The 7,509-nt window shown below is 37.4% G+C and overlaps 1 pseudogene; it reads left to right on the top strand.

Annotated features, from left to right (window-relative positions):
* The first annotated feature begins 112 nt into the window (after positions 1-112).
* On the top strand, positions 113-1,293 carry LOC102261801 (annotated as a pseudogene).
* Positions 1,294-7,509: the final 6,216 nt, after the last annotated feature.

The following is a 7,509-nucleotide window of genomic DNA, read 5'->3' as shown; positions in this document are numbered from 1 at the left end:
AGTTTCATGGTGGTAAACAGCTGAACCTTGGTTTCAGTTATAAATTGAAAACTCTTATTTAAGTCTGCTGGTGTTTTTCCTCTTCAAATCCCCACATCTAACAAACGTACATATGTATGGGGGTGAGGAGTGGCCAGGTCCGTTCCCAGCCGGTGCCTGGGTCTCTGCAGAGGAGCCGGTGGACGAGGTGACGGTCGATGGGCAGAGCCAGGACCCGGACGCGGCCATCGAGGGGCACACCACCGTGGAGGCGTTCTAGCCTTTCTTCAATGAGAAGACCTTCGGGGCTGGGGAGGCAGATTGTGGGCTGCGGCCTCTGTTTGAGAAGAAGTCGCTGGAGGACAAGACGGAGCAGGAGCTGCTGGAGTCCTACATCGACGGGAGCACCGTGGAGGGTTGGGACGCGGAGATAGGCCTGGCGCCCTGGCAGGCGATGCTTTTCCGGAAGAGTCCCCAGGAGCTGCTGTGCGGAGCCAGCCTCATCAGTGACCGCTGGGTCCTCACTGCTGCCCACTGTCTCCTGTACCCCCCTTGGGACAAGAACTTCACTGCGAATGACCTTCTGGTGCGCACTGGCAAGCATTCCTGCGCCAGGTATGAGCGAGGCATGGAAAAGATCTCCATGCTGGAGAAGATCTCCATCCACCCCAGGTTCACCTGGAGGGGCATCCTGGACCGCGACATCGCCCCGCTGAAGCTCAAGAGGCCCATCACCTTCAGCAGCTACATCCACTCCGTGTGCCTGCCCGACAAGCAGACGGCAGCCAGGTTGTTCCAGGCTGGATACAAAGGGCGGGTGACAGGCTGGGGCAACCTGAAGGAGACATGGGTAGCCAGTCATGCCGAGGTGCAGCCCAGTGTCCTGCAGGTGGTGAACCTGCTCATCATGAAGCGGCCGGTCTGCAAGGCCTCCACCCGCACCCGCATCACCGACAACATGTTCTGTGTTGGTTACAAGCCCGATGAAGGGAAACGAGGGGATTCTTGTGAAGGTGACAGTGGGGGACCCTTAGTCATGAAGAGCCCCTATAACAACCGCTGGTATCAAATGGGCATCGTCTCGTGGGGTGAAGGCTGTGACAGGAATGGGAAGTATGGCTTCTACGCACACGTGTTCCGCCTGAAGAGGTGGATACAGAAGGTCATTGATCGGTCTGAAAGTTAGAGGACCATCCACATTCTAGGCTCCTCACTGTAAGATCACAGAAACCAATCCAGGGAAAGAATTATTTTTGTGGTTTGTTCCTAAAACTTTAGTTCTCAATAAAAGTGACTCTATGAGCCTAAAAAAAACCCAAAATCAAAACAAAACAAACAAAAAAAAGAACACAAAAACAAAAACAAGAACAAAAAAACGTATATATGTATGTGCCTAAAAAAAACCCAAAATCAAAACAAAACAAACAAACAAACAAAAGAACACAAAAACAACAACAAAAAACGTATATATGTATGGATGTATTACTGTCTCTTATTTCTTTTAAATATCTGTTCCAACTTCCATAATATAAAATAAGATATATAAAAGTGAAATAATTTTTGTCTCTGGACCTTTTATTGTTGAAGTGAATGTCAATTCCTCTATAAATACATTATTTTGTTGTTTATTAGATATAAAGAAGCAAATCTCTAATAGTGGACTTTTAAGTAGTGAGGAGACAAATTTGAGGGAAGTTGTACCAGGTTAGTGCTACACAAAACTCTACATTAATTTGTAGATTTAACTATAGTTACAGGCATGGAAGTTAGATGAAATATCTTATGTCTTTGTTCTCTAGGAAATGTGAGCTGCCACATTAGAAAAAAATATATAATTTTATAAATTTGATCTTAGGCTCCCAAAGGTAAAAGAGAGATTGTCATAAATTTAAATATCTAGCATATCTATTCAGTCAATTAATAGCTCTTATGTATCATTTTTAGCTATGCAGATGTCCAAAGATGCTGGAAGTATACCTCTGAAAGTCCAGCAAGTCTATTTAAAAAAAAAGGTCCGATATATAAAAATTATGCCACCTTAATTTGCAATAACTAAAGATTGTTTCAACTATTTTAAGTTATCTTCAACACTAGATTAAAAAATTATTTGTGTTTTTTAAAATATGTTTTTATTGATTTTTAGAGAGAGAAGAAAGTACAGAGATAGAGCGATAGAAGCATTGATGAGAGAGAAACATCAGCAACTGGCTGCCTCCTGTAGGCCCCCTACTAGAAATTGAACCCATAACCCAGGCATATGCCCTGACCAGCCTGGACTGGTGACCTCTTAGTTCTTGGGTCAATGCTCAACTGCTGAGCCATACCGGCCAGGCTATTTGTATTTTTTAACTAAATTCTTACATTATTTATTATAATGTTCCAAATGACAACTCATTCATTGAAAAGAGTCAACTGTTTTGAATTTGTAACTCATGTTATTTAATCATCTCTTTAATTAATTTTGATTTTATTAACCCCCCGTTCTTTCAAATAAATGTCTGAAATCCCATTTAAAATAAGCTTCCAAATGATAATGTACTTGTCAAGTAATTTCAGACAATTTGTAAAATTTATATACAGATGCCCCTTTTATATACCCATAGGAGTTTAATAATTCCAAAAACATAATAGCTGGGTTTAGACAATGTGAGAAAACTGGCTTATTTTTAGCTAACACAATGAGTTAATTAAACGACCCCATAGCTGATGCAATTGATTGACTGGCAGTAGAACATAAATGATTGAAAATAATGAACAGAGAGGTTGGGGCCAAAATAAATATAGTGATGTATGTGTGTAGGGTGTGCATGCATGTTATGTATAGCCTGCATAGATACAATTACGCAAAGACTTACATGAAAAGTGATATGTATCTGTGTTGATTTATCTCAAGATCCCTCCCTATGATTAGTCATATATTCTCTCAGTGATTCATATTACACATGATTGATATTTGTTTCCTCAGCTATTTTTCAGAAGTGTTTTACACTAACATAAAGTGGATTGTCACCTATCAGATGAGATTTGAATATCACCTCACCTGGTCCTGGCTGGAAACACTTCTTAAAATCCCACTATCAGTGATTCATTATTTGAATTAATGTTTTTGCCTTCTTGAAATAAGCACATCCCTTGAGGAAGAGAAACATTATGCAGTCTTTGGCTATTAATAAAACGAGTAAAAACATCTTGGATTTCTGTATAATATTTCAATTTAGCAAAGGTTGTTTTATCAATATTCTGAACTTGTGGCAAGTAGCAATGGAAAACAGTATTTGTAGTTTTTGTAAGAGAGAGGCTAGAAAGTCACACAACTGGGTCACTCTTTGTGAAAAATCGACTTCATCGTGAATGGCACATGGAACTAAAATGCTTAGAGTACTCAGAGGCATGTTTAAGGGGGCAGAGGGTCAGGGATGGTGGGTGGCAGTCAGGTGTACAATATAGACAGCTAGGAAGGCAGGTTACAGAGGTGGAAGAGAGAATGCCAAAAGGCACTGTGGTATATTTAATTATTGAATCTGGTGCTATCTCTACATGACTGCATACTGTGACACTTATGGAAGTAATAAACATAATTATTAATATTATTTATGTACTGCTACTCTCTCAGAAACTGGTAGATTAGCAAATGTCTCCTAGCTGGAAAACATCACCATAAGAAAAGCTAATTAAAATTTGGGATTTTTATTTGGCTTGAAACCTTCACAGATGTCAATCTTTCTTAATTAAGAATACAGTGGGGGGAAAAAACACACACATCCATGTTACTCTAAGCCATTTTGAGCACTGTGAAATTGCTTTTTCTTCTCAAGAAAATGTGAAGTCATTTCTTTTTCTTAACACACATTCCAGACCTTTTAAATAGAGTTTTCCTTGAAGAGCTGAAAAATTGACAAAGGATTTTCTGGAAGTATTTTTACTTTTGTAAACAAGCAAATAAGCAAAAAGGCAAATTTGTACATGTAAGTATAAGTGTGAGAAAAAATTAAATATGTATAAATATAAATTTAGTATGCATATACATATAAATAGTTTCTATATAAACATATTTAACATATGCAAGTTATGTGTGTATTATTTTTCTCATTGAAATAGTCTTTATTATTGCTATTTTTCAAAGGAGCTCAGATTACTTTATGCACATCTAATTAATCCTTGGTATTTCTTCAAGGTAGTAAGTACTAAAACATCATTAGTTCTATTTTTTTATATTAAGGAACAAGAGAATCAAATAAATAACAACAGAATAAACTCCTTTTTGTCACTCAAAATGTGCATTTTTATATAACAGCAAACAAAGTTCACAAAAAATATAATATGATAGACATTTTCTTTGCCTGTGTGTGTGTATGTAGATAGTTTGACTGACTTTTCATACTCAAACCTGACCACATTGTCAAGTATAAATTGTCCTAGCTCTTCCAAATTATTGACTATTAGAGATAAAATCTTTATTTTAGCGATTCCTCTTTTATTTTCTATTATTTATGTAACCATCTCTTGGAATGTTATTTAGAGCCAGAGTCGTGTTCTTTGCTTTTCATCAATTGTTCTGTACCAAGGGGAAAATGTCAAACTGACTAGTAAGGAATTGTCAGTGGGCAATGAGAACTTACAGCATTTATCTGGAGGCTTGCAAAGTGGTTTGCAATTCAGTAAGATCATGGTTGTGGATAGAAGCAAAACAGCAGCTTAGAATTAAAGCTAGCACTCTTAGAAAATATAGTCTTAGGCCAGAATTCTTCTAGAAGCTAAGAGAACTCCTCCTGAGCTTGGCCTTCCCCCACAGCCTGCATTAGAAGTTGTTGACTTCTCCCTAGCAGGTGTTACCTGAAAATGTGGCATTCTAACACCCTACAATCCCATTGGAGAGAAGAAAATAACAATCTGGAACATTAGTGAAAAGTACATAAATTTGGTAATGACACAGAAATTGGAATTGTTTCCATACTACAAGTGAATACATTTATTACATAATCTAGTCCTTAGTATTCTTACCTGAAAAACTGGGATGAAAATATCTACTTCATATGATCAGTGTGCAAATTTAATGCCATAATTCACATGAAACACATAATACATAACAGGTTCTAAATAAATGTTATTTTTCTCCCTTATTTCACCAAAGATCAAAAGGAAAACCAGTTTTTCATGGGGTGAATTGGATACTACAGTGTGGCAGGGGCATATGGTCAAGCTACAGGAGGATACAATATGAGAATCGTGATAAGTAAAAGTATGAGAATGGGGAAGTCACTTCAACTCCCTCAGCCACAATTCTGGGGTTACACTGAAGATTTCTTTTACCACCTGTCAATGAGTCTGGAATTTGTGAAGATGGACGGGTAGAAGAGAAGAAGAAAATTACATTTGTTAAACTCCTACCAGGTGTGAAGCAAGATGTAAGCTGCTTTCTTCACAATAATAATGGATATATTTATATTTCAAATATATCCAATGACTTGTGAAGTCATATGTTTGGAAAGTGTGGGAGCTGAGATTATAACCTGTGACCTAAGAGCATGCAGCAGAATCATCAGACATTTTTTTTAATCCTCACCCAAGGAGAGAGACAGAGAGAGACAGACAGAGAAACAGACAGAGAGAGAGAGAGAGAGAGAGGCAAAGAGAAACATCGATGTGAGAGAGAAACAGATCAGCTGCCTCTCATAAGTGTCCTGATGGGGAATCAAACCTGCAACCTTTATGGTGTATGGGATGACGCTCCAACCAAGTTAGCCACCCAGACAGGACTCATCAGTGATGTTTTTTAAAAATGTATATTCTAATGCTCTATTCACAATGGTTGCTTTTTCAAATACAGAGGTGGGGAGAATAATTTTTTTTTAATTTAAAAGATGTTTCCTTCTGATTCTAATGTTTCACTATTTCTATGAGACAAATAAACAAATATAACTAATGAAGCAAATTAGGAACACTGGGTGGTGATTTGGAAGGTGGGAATGACTAATTTGGCTTGGTCCTGAGTTGATGGCTCAGAGGTGGCAGAAAATAGAGGAACATAAAAATATATTAACTTGAGTATTCAATGTATTTTATATGCATAATCATGATCACCACTCAATTCCTACATAGGTTATAAGATCAACAACCAACAATTTAGAAGAAACTGCAAAATTCAATTTTTATTTTTATCAATGATGACTTTAGTTATGTCATATAAAATTAAAACTAAAAAAAGCCTTTAAAAATTTCAGATGTCAATTTAGAAAGCTATACATTACTGTCATGATAATTTGTTTTTTATTTTAACTATAAGATCAAAAAAACCCTGATCAATCAACATTTGTTTATTCAATTAACATAATTTAGAAGTCAGGAAGGTAAATGTAAATTTTCCTATGGGTATATAGATATTTGACTAAAATTAGAGATTAGGAAGGTGACAAGTTAGCTTCACCCTTTGTGAAAACTTGAACTATTTTTTAATTAAATCTTTATTATTGAAAGTATTACATATGCCCCCCCACACTGACCCATTCTAGCCCAACCTCAGCCCCGCCCCAGGCCTTCACCCTATTGTCTGTGTCCATGAGTTATGCATATATGCATACAAGTTCTTTGGTTGATCTCTTCCCACCCTCCTTCACCTTCCCTCTGAGATTTTGCCATCTTTTCAATGCCTCTATATCTCTGGATCTATTTTGTTCCTCAATTTCATTTTCTTCATTAGATTCCACGTATGAGTGAGCTCATGTGATACTTGTCTTTCTCTGACTGGCTTATTTTGCTTAGCATAATACTCTCCAGGTCCCTCCATGATGTCTCAAAGGGTAAGAGATCCTTCATTTTTATGGCTGCATAGTATTCCATGTTGTAAATATACCACAGCTTTTTTATCCACTCATCTACCGATAAGCACTTGGGCTTGAATTAATTGTTAATGACTATGGAACACTGTTAAAGAAGGATTCTGGGATAACTTTGCCAAGCTGAGTGCAGTGATTGCTTGGTAAAGTCTATTACAGCTAATGTAGAGATGGTGGTTTTGTTTTGTTTTGTTTTGCTTAAAGCCTGTTCCCTGTGTTTTTATAGCCTGACTTAAAATATTTGTATTAATTTCAGAGAGAGGAAGAGAGACATGGAAACATCAATGATGAGAGAGAATCATTGATCTGTAGTCTCCTGCACACCTTCCCTCCCCCTCCCAACTGGGAATAGAGCCTGCAACCTGGGCATATGCCCTGACTGAGAATCAAAGGTGGCACTCAGCCACTGAGCCATGCTGGACAGGCAAATTTACTTTTATACATGCAAAAAAAGTTTTCCCTGTTAAATAATACAGTGATAAAACAGATATACTATCTCCTGTCTTTCATTTTCTGGATGAGAAAAAGTTAGTTTATATGACTTTGCCAATACCACACATAATAATGATAAAATCAAAAAAAGATCTTGTTCAGGTCTGATAATTTATAATTATGAGAAAAACAACAAACAACATAAAGAGTTTGATACTTATACCAAGGCCAAGAAATGATGAAGATAATGATTACTATTTGCCAG

Source organism: Myotis brandtii, unplaced genomic scaffold (assembly GCF_000412655.1).
Source record: "Myotis brandtii unplaced genomic scaffold, ASM41265v1 scaffold388, whole genome shotgun sequence".
In the NCBI taxonomy this organism is placed as follows: domain Eukaryota; kingdom Metazoa; phylum Chordata; class Mammalia; order Chiroptera; family Vespertilionidae; genus Myotis; species Myotis brandtii.
Note: the sequence above shows the minus strand (reverse complement) of the source record. Positions and strands in the feature narration are given on the sequence as shown.